Raw genomic sequence first — 15,731 nt, 5'->3', positions numbered from 1 at the left:
ATCATAAGAAGAAACAGAATACAAGATCTGAACACTCCCTCTTTCTCTCTCTCTCTCCCTCTTTCCCTCCCCTCACCCCCACCCTACACCCAGACATTTAGGTGTAAGCAGTAATCACTTACTGATTTATTTCTTTAACAAACATTCAGTGAACAGGCACTTTGAACGTACAGTTGAGTCTGACTATACTGAAATTTTCAAAATATTTCAGTGGTTTACATCTACAGAACCAGGACAGTCTAGTGTACACAAAAGCAGGAGATGAGAATTAGCCATCATCCAGGCTGCCAGAAAGAGTTCTTCATTAGGATCCCTTCACTGAGCCAAGTTTAGCAAGAACTTATCATCAAGAGGCACAAAAATATCTCCTAATTCACTTCTCTGCATTTTTTTTCCTGTAAAAATTTTCATGTTCCTCTGCCAAACCAGGACAGCAGCTGAAGCTTCACTGTTGTTCAGTCGCTAAGTCACGTCTGACTCTTTGCAACCCCATGGACTGCAGTATGGCAGGCTTCCTTGTCCTCCACTATCTCCTGGAGTTTGCTGAAGTTCACATCCATGGAGTTGGTGATGCTATCTAACCATCTCACCCTCTGCCGCCCTCTTGTCCTTTTCTCCTCAATCTTTCCCAGCATCAGGGTCTTTAAATGCATATCTTTAAATACTCAGAAAACAGTGTCTGAGTTTAGGGAGTTGTCTTTTCTTCTCAAACATCCATTTGTTTGTCACTCAGATAAAGTCCAATCTTAGAAGGACCAAGGTAACAGGACTGCAGTGATCACGAGTGAAGGAGGAGGGTCAGCAGATGCAGCGTCACCTCATTTACAGCCACACAAACGCACGCCCCCATCCCTGTGGTCCGGCTCCGCCTCCTGCTCTCCCTGAGTGTCCTGACATTGTAACTGATACAGAAGAGACTGTTTATGGCTAACTCAAGTCCCCACATAGAGAATGGATGAGGAAATTAGACGTGAGTTTGAATCTAGCATCCTCACCTGCAGGTTCCATGACCTTGAGCAAATGTGTAACTCCACTCGGCCTCATCTTCAGCAGTATGTAACATCTATTCTTAATTCCACCGTGAGGCTCACATGGGATCATGTGAACAAATTTCCGAGCTGAAAACCTGGTACACATCAGTCAGACAACAGGTGTCCCTGTCCATTCTCTGCACTTTCTTTTTTGTTGTTTGTGTTTTTGTTTTTACTTTAAATCATGTCATCCTTTCATCTGTCCCTAAAAGCTTTAAATATCAGATGCCTAACTAGCATTGTTTCAGTTACCTCTGAGTGCTGGATTCAGTTCAGTTCAGTTCAGCCACTCAGTCGTGTCTGACTCTGTGAGACTCCATGGACTGCAGCAGGCCAGGCCTCCCTGTGCATCACCAACTCCCGGAGTTCACCCAAACCCATGTCCATTGAGCCAGTGATGTCATCCAACCATGTCATCCTCGGTCTCATCAGCTACCGGAGAAGCAATGGCAGTATCATAAAGTGTGCTCTCTACTAAATTGTGGTCACAGTCATATTTTTCTAAAGCTGAAAGTATCACCTCTGGACCCTAAACCCTGATGGACTGAGGAATATGCAGAGATGGGAATGGACACCCCAGTCTCTGCATCCCAGGGGTCACGCCCACAAGTGCAGTTCCTCATATAAGGTGTCCATCCCCACTAAGAGCCAAATTAGGTCACCTTAGCGATGGCTGGGTCCCTTCCTAAATCAAAACCCATCAGGAGACAAGAAAGCACTGAAAGAGTTCAGGACTCCATTTTGCTGAGAGGACTCAACTCCAAGTTCAAGGAAATTAAATTGTACCCACCAGTCCAAGTCCAAGACTCAAGTCCAAGTTCAACCTGTAAGGGACGAGGATCTTCCCTCTTGCCTCCTAAAGGAGTGTTTCCTGGTAAGCGGGAGGAGGTGGCTTTGCCCAATGCACTTTGAATATTTCCAAACTCTGCTTCTCGGTGGCTCCAGGCACTGCTCAGGGAGCAGAGGAAGTCTGTGGGCTGCCCTTGTAGAGTGGGATTTGAAGCCTTTTAGGGAAGGTTCATTTCAAAGTATTATAAAACAATTAGGGGAGAGAGAAAAGAGAAACGCATCTTAGGATCACACCTTTATATGAAACTAGATAATGGCAACAATCCCAGGAGGAGGAAATGGCAACCTACTCCAGTATTCTTGGCTGGAGAATCCCATGGACAGAGGAGCCTGGTGGGCTACCATCCATGGGGTCTCAGAGTCAGACAAGACTAAGCACTCACACACCAATGGGAACACCAGCCATTTTTTCTGATTGGCCTCCCCACTCTTGATCCCAGCTTGGAGAAGAGTTGACACCAGCAGGAAGAAATGTCTTTCATGGGCTGCTTTTTCATTGCCAGTTGGAACAGGAGATTTTATAGATTTGGACTCATGCCTACAGGAACAAGAATTCTTTGTCCTCTTCCTCTTCCCCTTAGAATGTTATTCAAGAAGGGAAATCTCTCCTCTATTAATATGTTTTTTAAATCTTCAGACCTTAAAAATATCATAAAAACATACAGTCATCTGATTTTAAAAAGAAAGAAGAAAAGTTAAGAAAATTCTTGTGGACAAAAGCCTGTAAATACTTAGGGATAAAAGGAAATGCTTTTGACTTGATTCTGAAAGGTCAGAGCTGCAGAGATGGCCTTCAAGCTTAGGTGACTTCATTATCAAATTTTATGGTGGTAAATAGCATTCTCCCTGACCTGGGCTTTTCTTTGGGGTCCCAGATACAAAGTAAAACCTGACCTATTAACATTTCTGCAGAAAGGGTTTTTTTAAAATTCAGTGGTAAAAACAAGCCCTTTGTAAAACACCAAATGTAATAAAGGACAGAGTTTTGGACTTTGCCTCACATAAATGATAAATAACTTTAAGTTTGTGCCCATTTCTATTACCTACCAGGTTTTGGACCTTTTTGGATAAACAGTTTTCATTTTCCTGTGTGTGTTGTTGAATGTTTTTATTCCTCATTCTTCAGCAGTAATGAGAATTCAGTAATTTATGAAGTTTATAAAAATAATACTCTATCATTTCCTAGAAATCAGCTGAAACTCTACCCATTTCTTTTCTTTCATGAACCTAAAAATTATCAGTGTCATAAATTTTCTGGAGGGTTTGCTTTTAATTTACTCACATTTTTTGCTTCCCTTACAAGCATGTCCATACCAACATTCTGATTGACCTTAAGTATTTCGTTACGTCTGCAGGACATAAAGTTCTGCCTCTGGTGTGCAATGTCTCCTCTTTGCAACCTTCTTTCATGGTCATCATTGCCAGCAGGCAGCTCTGGCCTTAGCAGGGCTCGTCCGAGGCATCCCTTGGTTAGAGGAAATTCACTTTCTTAAATGATCAAACCTGAGGGGTCTTGAGCTGTGTTTAATCTGCCATCTTATAGATCACCCTGGCTCTGAACTCATTCACATACTTTTACCTCCATCAATTGCAATTGACTGTAATAGTGGATGGTTTAGATAAATGGATATTTTGCTTGTTTTGCCCCAGTGAGGGCCAAACCCTAAGGAAACAGAAATTATTAGGGTCAACTACTCTATCTGAGCTAAGCTTGGCATCTTAAATGTATGATCTGCAAATTCTCATGAGGTCTGGGCATATGATATAGATTTTGTGTAGTGTTTAACCTAGCCTAACAATAATCCTCTAGGTAGGCTTCCAAGTGATGAGTTCATGAAATATAAGGTGGCTTCTAAACTATTCAAGTTCTGTAAGGTAAAGATTCTCAGTAAAATTGAATCATTGGCAGTAAAAATTTAACATATCTATGTTCTGGATGAATGAAGTAAGATCAAGTGGTTTGATCAGTGCTGCTGCTGCTGCTAAGTCGCTTCAGTCGTGTCCGACTCTGTACCACCCCATAGACGGCAGCCCACCAGGCTCCCCTGTCCCTGGGATTCTCCAGGCAAGAACACTGGAGTGGGTTGCCATTTCTTTCTCCAATGCATGAAAGTGAAAAGTGAAAGTGAAGTCGCTCAGTCATATCTGACTCTTAGTGACCCCATGGTCTGCAGCCTACCAGGCTCCTCCGTCCATGGGATTTTCCAGGCAAGAGTACTAGAGTGGGGTGCCATTTCCTTCTTCAGTTTGATCATTACTAACAATTTAATTTCCTTATAAGCACCGGGCACAAGTATAGTGAAATACAGACATTTACTGTAAGCTTACTTTGTGGGAAGCAGTGGATTGACAGTGAGGAGACCGAGATAAATGAGATGAAGCCTGGAATGAAGTGGAAGCTGTGGACCCAACTGCAGTACAATGGGAAAGCGAGGCAGAAGTGCAGAGTGATACCTGGACATGGAACCAGCCCATTGTGTTAACAGCAGAGCTGCTCTTACTGTCCCACCCAAGGTTAGCAGGGCAGACCATGCTGGGCCGCACTGAATTCTGGGGACAGGTGTTTGGTTAGAGGAGAGGGCTCTTAAAAAAATTTGTCATGAATGAATCTCAAGCTTAAAAATTCAAGAAGCCTTATGAACCTCCAGTATAACAAAAATAAAAAACATTTAAAGATACATTACTGAAACTTAAAGACAAAATTTTTTAAACTCATAATTTTAAAAAAAGGATTTATTCTTGAAAAATAAATTAGAAGTTTTAAAAACTGATATAATCAGTATTTTTAAAATAGTTATTTGCTTTTAATATTGCAAAAAGAGATTGCTTTGGAAAATTAACAGTGAACAAGATGTTTTAGGATTTAGATCAGTTAGCAGTTTTTCAACTTGTTTCCCATGAATCAATGATATTTTATGAAGTTTTGCTCTCTTTAGTTTCTAACATGAAAAAACTAGGGCAATTTTTAAATGGGCCAAAGAGCACACCAAACAAGTTATACAAATGGCAAATAAGAATATGAAAAGATGATCCACAGTATATATAGTCAGGGAAACCCAAATTGAAACAACAGTGAGATACCACTACACATCTATTAGAATGGCCAAAATCTGGAATACTGACAACCCAAAATGCTGACAAGAATGTGGAGCAAAAGAAACTCTCATTCATTGCTGGTGGGAAGGCAAAATGGTACAGCGCTCTGAAAGACAGTTGGGCAATTTCCTACCAACTGAACATGTTCTCACCATACATTCCAGCAATCATGCTCCTTGCTATTTACCCAAAAGAGTTGAGAGCTTATGTCCACACAAAAACCTGTACACAGATAATATATATTGCAGCACTATTCATAATTGCCAAAACTTGGGAACAACCATGATGCCCTTCAGTAGGTGAATGAATGAATGAACTGTTGTACATCCAGGCAATGGAATACTATGCAGATTTTAAAAGAAATGAGTTGGCAAACCATGAAAAGACATGGTGGAAATATCAATGTGTATTACTAAGTGAAAAAAAGTCAGTATGAAACTGGATAATTCCAAATATATAGCATTTTAGGAAAGGCAAAATTATAGACAGTAAAACCATCAGTGGTTTCCTGTGGTTGGAAGTAGGAAGGAGCAATGACGAGGCAAAGCACAGAGGGTTTTTAGGGCAGTGAAACTCCTCTCTAAGACAGATACTATTATGATGGGTGTATGTGCACACATGCTCAGTCACTTCAGTCATGTCTGACTCTTTGTGATCCCATGGACTGTAGCCCACCAGGCTCCTCTGTCCATGGAATTCTCCAAGCAAGAATACTGGAGTGGGTTGCCATTCTCTTCTCCAAGGGATCTTCCTGACCCAGGGATCGAACCTGTGTCTCCTGTGCCTCCTGCATTGCAGGTGGATTCTTTACCACTAAGCCACCAGAGAAGCCCCATTATGATGGGCACATATCATTATTTGGGGCTTCTCAGGTAGTTCAGTGGTAAAGAATACGCTTGCCAATGCAGGAGACCCAGGAGACACAGGTTTGATCCCTGGGTCAGGAAGATCCCCTGTAGGAGGGCATGGCAACCCACTCCAGTGTTCTTGCCTGAGAAACCCATGAAGTGGCACGCGTGTGATGCAACTGAGCAGCTAAACCACCACCAGGCATCATTGTACATTTACCCAAACCCAGAGAATGCAGAATACCAAGAGTAAGCCACAGTGTAAACCATGGACTTGGGTCGCCTCTGATGAGTCAGCATCCTTGACAGGTCAACAATGTGACTATAGCAACTGTACTAATGTGGTGTGGGACGCTGACAGTGGCGAAGGCTGTGCATGTATGAGGACACAGAGCATGTGGTAAACCTCTGTATCTTTCTCTCAATTTTGCTGTAAATCTAAAACTGCTGTATAAAGTATTAAAGAAGAATAGGGGATTTTTTTTCAATTTTACAAAATTTTATTTTCATCCTCCCAGAGTTTTCCCTCAGCCCTGCTTCCTAAGACTTTATATGTGCTTAATGAACTGAACTGAATGGTACACTCTCTCTTTACATTCATACTTTAAAGATACCAGGTCAAAAGTAGATCAACAAATAGATATGTAAATAACAGCTTATCCCTACTTTTTTGTTGAAAGAGGTCTTCTAAGAACTCTTTATTAACTTTAACATGACCAAATTTTATTTTAATATTCTATCCCAAAATTCAGACTTAACTGACCTGAATTTGCTTCCTTTCAGTTCAGTTCATTCGATCAGTTGTGTCCGACTCTTTGCGACCCCATGAATCACAGTACACCAGGCCTCCCTGTCCATCACCAACTCCTGGAGTTCACTCAAACTCATGTGCATCGAGTCGGTGATGCCATCCAGCCGTCTCATCCTCTGTCATCCCCTTCTCCTCCTGCCCCCAATCCCTCCAAGCATCAGGGTCTTTTCCCATGAGTCAACTCTTCGCATGAGGTGGCCAAAGTATTGGAGTTTCAGCCTCAGCATCAGTCCTTCCAATGAACACCCAGGACTGGTATCGTTTAGAATGGACTGGTTGGATCTCCTTGCAGTCCAAGGGACTCGCAAGAGTCTTCTCCAACACCACAGTTCAAAAGCATCAATTCTTCGGTGCTCAGCTTTCTTCACAGTCCAACTCTCGCATCCATACATGACCACAGGAAAAACCATAGCCTTGACTAGACGGAGCTTAGTTTAGACGTCTACAAATGTACCACTCCAGGGAACAGTTTTACTTCCTGTGTTACTCTCAGAAGAGTTGGGTTAAGTACAGCTTAAAGAAGGTTCCCCTAAAAACAAACAAACAACAAAAAAGAAGGTTCCCTGATTTAAACTCCTACATGAATCATTCTCTCTGCAGGCACCAAAATATTCCTTAATATCTTCTATTCCTTTCAATCCTTTCCTTATGACCAGCAATGCAGCCAACATCATTCTAAACTAATATTGTTTTTTAAAAGAAGGAATCTGTACATTTTAGAGTTTTCTCAGTTGAAGAAAGTTATTACTATTTAGAACAGTGGAGCAAGAATACCTTGAATTCTAACATTATCCTTCAATTTCAACATTATTGAAAAAAAAAAATTTGAACAGTCATGTGACTCTCTTGACTTGCAGTTTCTGTATAAATTGTATTAATTATATAAAATGTATTATTCACAGGACTGTGAGGATCAAATGAACTGATGTAGGTGAAAGTATTTTGAAAATCATTAATGTTATGAAAATGCAAATTATTATGAAGGATATTAATCACTAAGTCAGAGGTCCTGCAGTTTAGGGTCTCTTTAGAGAGAGGACTGCAAAGTGTTGACGTTGCCTTTCAAGAGCCACCAGGAAACCAGCTCAGAACTTCTCTGTCCACATGGGTAGTTTTTCCCTAACTGGCAGCAGAAAGCTGAATATCCCTCATGTTTACATTACTGCTCGCCCACATCTATAGGGCAGTGACAAGCTTTCTCTGGAGCTCAAAGATTACAACGTCCCACAAGACATTAGACCTCAGAGCAGTCCTGCTCCATGGCCTGCAAAATGGCATTCAGAGTCAGTGCAACACTTGCATGCCACGACCCTAATTACATCTCTGTCTGCATCATGGAATTTTGATGAATTGTTTAACCTGGAGCACCGTTAAAGCAACAGATACACTTGAGATTAAGTAAGAATGGATTCTAAAGCAGCTTCTTGGGGTTATGATTTATTGAGGTCTTTAGAAAATAATACCGGTTGCTTGAATATAGAGTTGCAAAAAAAATAAAAAGGAACTCCTAGACCCTAGAAGCCTCATCTAAAATTTTTCCCTTACCCCGAATGATTAACAGTCTCTCTGCCCCCTCACTGGGCTTTCCCAGTGGCTCAGCAGTAAAGAATCTGCCTGCTATGGAGGGGCCACAGGAGACAGGGGTTTAATCCCTGGGTCAGGAATATCCTCTGGAGGACGGCATAGAAACCCTTGCCTGGGAAATCCCATGGACTGAGTAGAGTCGAACATGACTGAAGCAATTTAGCGTGCACACACACACACACACACACACACTGCCCCCTTATTAAGGATTACAGCTTCAACTCAGATTAATGAGCCCAGGTATTTCTCATGCTTAAGCCAAATGTAATTCAAATATTTGCACTAGACCATTGCCAGTCACTTCTTTCTAAGAAGTTAACAGAGATTATCAAGGTTGCCAGTGAAATGCTTTCTAAACTTTACTATTAGAGTAATTGAAATTAAATCCCTTTTAAATAGATCTACTCTAGCCTGTTGGCTTTTTATAATTCCTTAATAAGTGTCTCCTATAATGGAATCTTATAAATTTGGTTTAAAATATAAATTAAGTCATGAAAATCAAATTAAAACAGGAAACCAAGTTATAAATTTCAAAGTTTATAGGCCCCCCCTCTCCTATTAAATAAGCAAAATTATTATCTTGTGTGACTTTGTAGTCTCCTACTGAATCAGAAGCCACGTGTGGTTATTACAGCACTTTATAACCCCTTTAGAAATATAAAGGACTAGTGCAAAAAGTTTTATTTCTATTATCATAATGAATTTATCATTATTCAAACTTTCAGCTTTTACTCTAACATTTAAATGTCATTGGGTGATTTATTTCAACACTTCTTCAACTTCTCTTAAATTGTTAAGTTTGTGAAGCTCTTTTTGTCACAAAATCAAAGTATCTCAGGGTTGAAAGGAATATTACATTTATTCATATTCAACTGACATTTTGTTGAACTCTTCCTTTTAGGCCAGGCACTGAACTAAATACGTTCACATATCTTACTTTATTTAATCATCACAGCAATTTTGAGCTGTCGGCATGAGCACTCCTATTTGAAGAAACTGAGGCTTCTAAGAGATTCAGTCTGTTATCCACAGTCACAGGACTTTGGAACAACCGCAACCCCAAGTCTGGTGTTTTCTCCATGATATACACCAATTCAGTGATCCCTTTATAACACACCAGTGACTGGGATCCACACCACACCACAGGAAGGGGTTCATTCCATATCTAGACATTTCCAACAGCTAGAAAGGCTTCCTTTACCCTACACCACCATATCTATCAAAGACAGCAAATGCATGAAGAGAGAGTGGATATCCAGCTCTGGCTTCAAATCCCTGTGCCTTTAAGAACTCAAGAATGTACACATACCTTCAAACCTCCCAACTCCAAGAAGGACAAGTGAAAACATCTAACCTAAAGGTTGAAATAACCTGAAGCCTTGAAATAATCAGAACTCTAAATAATGTGAAGGTCACAGAAATGATGCCCTTTTTCTTTCCCACATATTAACTTCACGGTTCCAGCTGAAACACTCTGCACTTCTTTCATGAATCTAAAAGGAGCCAGTCTAAGAAAAGTTGTCCTGAGGGTGTTGCTTGTAGATTACTCATGTTTCGGCTCCTCTGCAAGCAGGTCTACTCAGCCATGTCCACGTTGCCCTTGAGAACCTCAGCACGTCTCCAGGGCGTCCTTCTCTAGACAATAGTCCTGTGTATAATGGCCAGTTAGTGAGTGCCGTGGAGAGTAGGTAATACATCCTGCCCAATTTGTCCTCTTTTTATCTCACCACTCTGAGAGCTAAGAGTAGGCCTAAGTCCCAAACGTTCTGAATAATTTTCCCTTCTTTCTTTGCCTGCCTTCCTGAGGTTCTCTCTGTGTGGCTGATTAAGGAAGCAAACACACACACACACACACACACACACGCACACACACACACACACACACACACACACACAGAAAAACAGGCACATTTGAACTGGACCTATGGATTTCTAACTGTGAGCCTCAGATAACAAGACATTTCTTTGTGTTTTTTAGGGCACCACCCACCCACACAGCTTGTCCACAATTTTGTGTTTATAATGGATCAGACCTTTCTCTCCAAATGTATAAGGTGAGGGATGAAACAGGGGACATTGGGAGTCTGACCAAATAAATTCTTCTGACACGAGAGACCACTCTAGATTGCTTTATAACAAAGAAGTGATTTGCAGGGTAAATACAAGCCATGCTCTGTGAGTTTTCCTATTGATGAAATTCATGCTTTGAATTACTGATTGATGGCTGCTGAAGCACTGCAATATCTCTGTTCTAGTCTGGAAACAGTGCTGTAAGCAATGGGCTTCTGATGACTGAAATTCAAAAAAAAAAAACAACAGAGAAATTACCAAAGTAAAGCTCTATATCCAGTTTTATAAGGAGCTAGGAGGGCAGACGCACTTGATCAGCCACACTGTCCACTCACATCCTTGCTCAGAGGTCACAGAGAGGAATTCAGTCTATAGCTGGGCACTCTCAGCCTCGGCACAGCCCACACATCTTCATCATGACTGCACAACAAGCCTCTGCTCATGACAGGAGCTCTGCTTCCTCTGGTCAGAGGATAATGTGGAAATTATGACAGATAAAATATTTATCCTCTGGACAAGAGTAAGGAACTCACAAGCCAGGACATGGCTGGCTAGCACAGTAGATAGAATCCAGAATAAGTGTCTGTCCGTTCTGGCTGCTATAGCAGAGTACTATAGACGAGGCTGCTCGTAAACACAGGAATTTATTTCTACAGTCTAGAGACCAGAAGTCCAAGATCAGGTGCCAGCGTTGTCTGCTGAGTGTTTTCTTCTTGGTCACGTACTTCTCTTTGTATCCTCACATGGCAGAGGGGTCTCTTTCATAAGGGCTCTAATGTCTTTCATGAGGGCTCCACCCTCTTGACCCAGTTACCTCCCAAAGGCCCCACTTTCTAAAACCATCACTTTGGGCTTGAAGATTTCAACATGAGATTTGGGGGGAGCACAAACATGCAGGCCATAGCAGTCGGCCTCCTCTTTTACAAACACAAACGTGAACCTGTTAGTAATCATCTGCCCTGGCCAGGTCTCCCCTTCCTATCGCTGACCTCACCCCACCCCAGCAACACACACACACACACACAGAAACACACACACGTGACTCATACATACACACACACATGTGTGTGTGCATTCACACACATACACACGTTACTCATACAGACACACACATTCACACACACACATATACACATATATACACACACATACTCACATGTTACTCATACAAACACACATACACACACACACTATTAAAGTTACTCACCACCATTACATTGCTGGGATATTTGGTATTTTTTTTTTAATAAATTTTTAGAGCATCTGTAAGTTTAAAAGGAAGAAATTGTGGAAGAGTAGGAACAGTTTAAGGAATATACTTGGAGAGTAGCCGTTCTCCCCTGTAAAAAACTCCCTGCAAACTCACTCACTTCCTTTCCTGTGGCCTAATGCTCCACACATCAGAGCATCACTCAAGGTAGCAAGAGTGGGTCTGGAGAATGGCGAGGCTGTTGCTGTTTGGCAAATAGTTGTGAATTTGGTTCTTTAGAGCCAGGTGGAATTTAGGGGTGAGGAAGATGGCAGGCAAGCTCTGTGAGGTGGCTAAGATGACTTCTGTGAGGCCGGAATTGTTTAGTGAGAGGAGGAAAGAGCAGGGTAGGCAGAAGGAGGCTGTCAGAGAAGCTCTCCTTCTTTCAAGGTCTTGCCTGAGGCCAGCCCGCCAGACAAAGACAGGGGAAATTTGTCCTTCCTCTTCCTGGCAGTTTCCTTGTGCCTAAATTCCAGGATGCAGGCTAATTGCATAATTGCTGTAACTTAGTTACATTGTCAAATAAATAATCTCTAGTTATTGATCCATGTTAGAACATTGTACTGTAGGAAAATGTATTCCAAGCTCCTAAAAGCAATTTATACTATTATAATGCACTATGTATCATTATAAACATGCTATTAGCATAGACAGTGTAAGCATTTTTCCTTGAAACCACTTGGTCTTCATACCCATCATTTAAAAAGACTGCCTAGCATTCTGTCCAGTGGATTTGCCAAAATGTATTTAGCCTAAGTATCTCAGAAGAAGAAAATGGCAACTTCTATTTTTGCTCTTGAAATTGTGCCCAAGTTTTTATTGTTAAGTATTAAACAACACTATGGTAAGCGTGTTTGTAAAAGGCATCTCAGTATTTACATCATTTACTTAGGATGGATTGCAACACGTGGAGAGGTGGAGTGTGAGGATGTAAAGTGTTTGACTTCCCATGTGTGGAGCCGATCTCTTGTCCCAGAACACAGCGCCAGTGTGCACGCAACACACGAGAAACCCAATTCTCCCAAGGCCAGCAGCAGTGTGTTCTTTTCTTCATTGTTGTGAAAATAATAAGCAAAAAATGGTTCTTTGTCATTTTAATTTGCACTCCATTATTACTGGAGAACAAGGAATTCAAAAGAAAAACAGATGTGTCCCAGAGAAAGGTGGCTGGAGGGCTGCAGAGTCGTGCAGGGCCACATTACGAAGGTGGAGTCGGTGTCCAGGTTCTGACGTTGCCTTTGCTGGTGTCCCAGGGTGGGCAGGAAGGACGAACACAGCTGACAGCCACCTCGTGCATGAGATAGTGTGAAAAGGAACTGCCAGAGGTCAAGTGAATGCTGTTCATCAAAACATAGCCAATGTGTATTGTTAACCCAGTGATCATACTCAAGACACCTACCCTAGAAAACACTAGTATTAGAGACGTATGTTCACAGAGCGGTCATCACAGCGTATTTCTGTGTGATAATGAGGCATGGGGACTATGATTTAACTGTGATACACAACCATGAGAAAGAGTGAGACAGACATATTTATTCATGGGACAGAATGTCCATGATATATTATTAAGCTTAAAAGCAGAAAATGTAAAGTTCGATTGTGTTTTCATTAGAAACTCATGCGTTTCCTGGGCAAGCACCCTATTCCGAAGGATTCCTGCAGTTCAGACACCTTCCGGTGATGATAAATGGATGCATGATACTACGTGTAGCATTCTTTCAGTTTTCTTTTACCTAGAAAAAAAGGTGAATCCACTCTGCTTTTGCCATTAATCTAAGCCATAACTCTTCCCTACACCAAAAGGCACTGAATATTCCAATTGTTGACATCTCATAGTAGAGTCAAAGAGAGCCCTGGCCAAAAAAAAACCATGGATAGCTGTGCTATAATATACATCATCCACACAACACACACACGCAGGGTTATTTTCAACATGAGTGGAATCAGACTGTACATGGAGCAAAATACTGATGCAATCCTTTCATTCTTTAAAAAGTTTTATAAACTCTTGGCACTAGTTACCTCCAGAGGTTACCTCCGCAGGCAATGTGATGGAGTTGGGAAGGGTAGGATGGTAGAAATATTCTGCCCTTTTGCTGTATGAAAGAGTCCTTTTTTCCCCTTTACAATAAGCATGTGTGATTTTTGAAAGCAAAACTTAAACAAGTAGGTATGTTCTACCTCTCTGGATACCTTCATTTTCATATTTCCTAATGAGAAAAGGATTTGGACACTTCACCTGCACCCTGTTAGAGCAAACTACAGTGAAACAGAACAGTTTTCAACTTCTTTACTATCTGAATTCAATCTTTGATGAATTTTTAATTCATGCTCTTTGAGCCTATGTATTTGGTGAACTATTCATTAAGATATTAGAGGCTCCAGTTCCATTTAAATGTGACAGATTGATCACAGCTGTTAGCTTTTGCTTCACCCTTAAATCCTTAGAAAAGGATTAAAAAAATACAAGTCAACCTGAGCAAAGAGGACAGGCGAGGACAGAAAGCAAATGGAGGAGCTGAGTAGACAAAGGCTAGAGCCTTAGTTGGTGGAAGGAAAAAATCTTTCAAGCAACCGACTTGTGCTCTGACCCCCAGAAAGGCTTAGATATGGGGCCCCAGGTGTCTCAGAAAGATGGAGTTGACAACAGAGGATTGGCTTCAAATACATAAATGAAGCCAGGCTTCCCCTTGCAGCAGGGTAGTTGCCCCTAAGGCCGAATCAGGCAGAAAACTAGTGATTCCCTCACTGGAGGGACAGGCTCCAGATGGCAGGATTGAGTGAAAGTTTTCATTGGGGCTTCCAGGGTCCTGCCTGCAAACTCCATCAGAGAACAACTGGAGGACTGTTTGGGGGATAAAGTGTTATCTCTGAAAGAGGCAGCTGGTAGATAGAAATGGGCCAGACCTGCCACCCAGCTGTGAAGCCCACCCAGTAACAAGCTTCTGGGCAACACATCCAGCCTCACTCTCACCTCCCACACCATCCATCACTTGTCACGGGATTCAAGTCTCTAATATGACAAAGACCCAACAGAGGATCCGGTGTAAACAAAGATCATACTGGGAGAACAAGCTGTTTTGAAAAACCAAAAAACTACCATTCATATTCTCCAGTGCAGGTCCATTTGCTGCCTAACAAATTGCTCCCCAAACTTAGTGGCTTAAAATATCAGCAGACACTTCATGGTCTCAAATAAGGTTTCTGGGGACCAGGAATTTACAAGGTCTGTAGGGCGGTTCTGGTTTGGAGGCTCTAGGGGATTGCAGTTGGATGGCAGCCGGACCTGGAGGAGCCAGGAGCTGGCCAGTCTTCTCTCCCTCTTCCCGTTGACACAGGGCTCCTCCATGTGGCCACCACACTGCACTAGTGTGACTTCTTCCACCAAGGAGGACTTGAGGCAGGCAACTGCTTTCCTGGCTGAGCATGGCTCCAAGGTGATTGGTCCAGATCCCAAGCCCGAAATCACATTGCCTTTTGTAACCGAGCCTTTGAGGCCATGCACCATCATTTCTGCCACATCCATCTAGTTCAAGCAAGTCCCAAGGCTGCCCAGACTCTAGGGGTGGGGAATGAGAGCTATTGTGACAGTCACCTTTGGAGAACTTATCAGACAGCTAAGAGAAGACACTGCATCCATGAAAAGGGAAGGAAAGTATGCCCTTTCCCCATCAACTCAGAGTTGAGAAATTAACAATTTGAAAATTAAAATCTGATAGCAGAATTTTTAAAATGAAAGATTTAGAGGGTAAAAATCTAGTAAATTGTTCAGGAAAAAAGGAGAAAAGAGAGAAACAGAAAAAAGAAGATAAAATCCAGTAAGTTCAAATATAGGTAATAAAAGATCTAGAAAAAGAAAACATAGAAAAGGGGATGGAGAAAATTGACAAGTGGATCAAGACAATCTCCCTGGGCTGAAGGGCATGAGTTTATAGAATGAAAGGGTTCAACATAAAAGAAGGGGGAAAACTATATGAATTCATAATATTATAAAACTTATAATATTATAAAACTTATTATATTATAATTATAACAATTGTATGATCCAAAATCACTACAGATGGTGACTGCAGCCATGAAATTAAAAGACGCTTACTCCTTGGAAGGAAAGTTATGACCAACCTAGATAGCATATTCAAAAGCAGAGACATTACTTTGCCAACAAAGGTTCGTCTAGTCAAGGCTATGGTTTT

At 41.6% G+C, this 15,731-nt stretch overlaps 1 protein-coding gene across 1 annotated transcript in view; it reads left to right on the top strand.

The window, feature by feature from the left end:
• CNTNAP2 (contactin associated protein-like 2) overlaps positions 1-15,731 on the top strand; it is a 909,256-nt gene that overhangs the window by 691,818 nt on the left and 201,707 nt on the right. The window lies entirely within an intron of this gene.

The sequence above is a fragment of the Bison bison genome, unplaced genomic scaffold (genome assembly GCF_000754665.1).
Source record: "Bison bison bison isolate TAMUID 2011002044 unplaced genomic scaffold, Bison_UMD1.0 scf7180017864191, whole genome shotgun sequence".
NCBI classification, from domain to species: Eukaryota; Metazoa; Chordata; class Mammalia; order Artiodactyla; family Bovidae; genus Bison; species Bison bison.
Note: the sequence above shows the minus strand (reverse complement) of the source record. Positions and strands in the feature narration are given on the sequence as shown.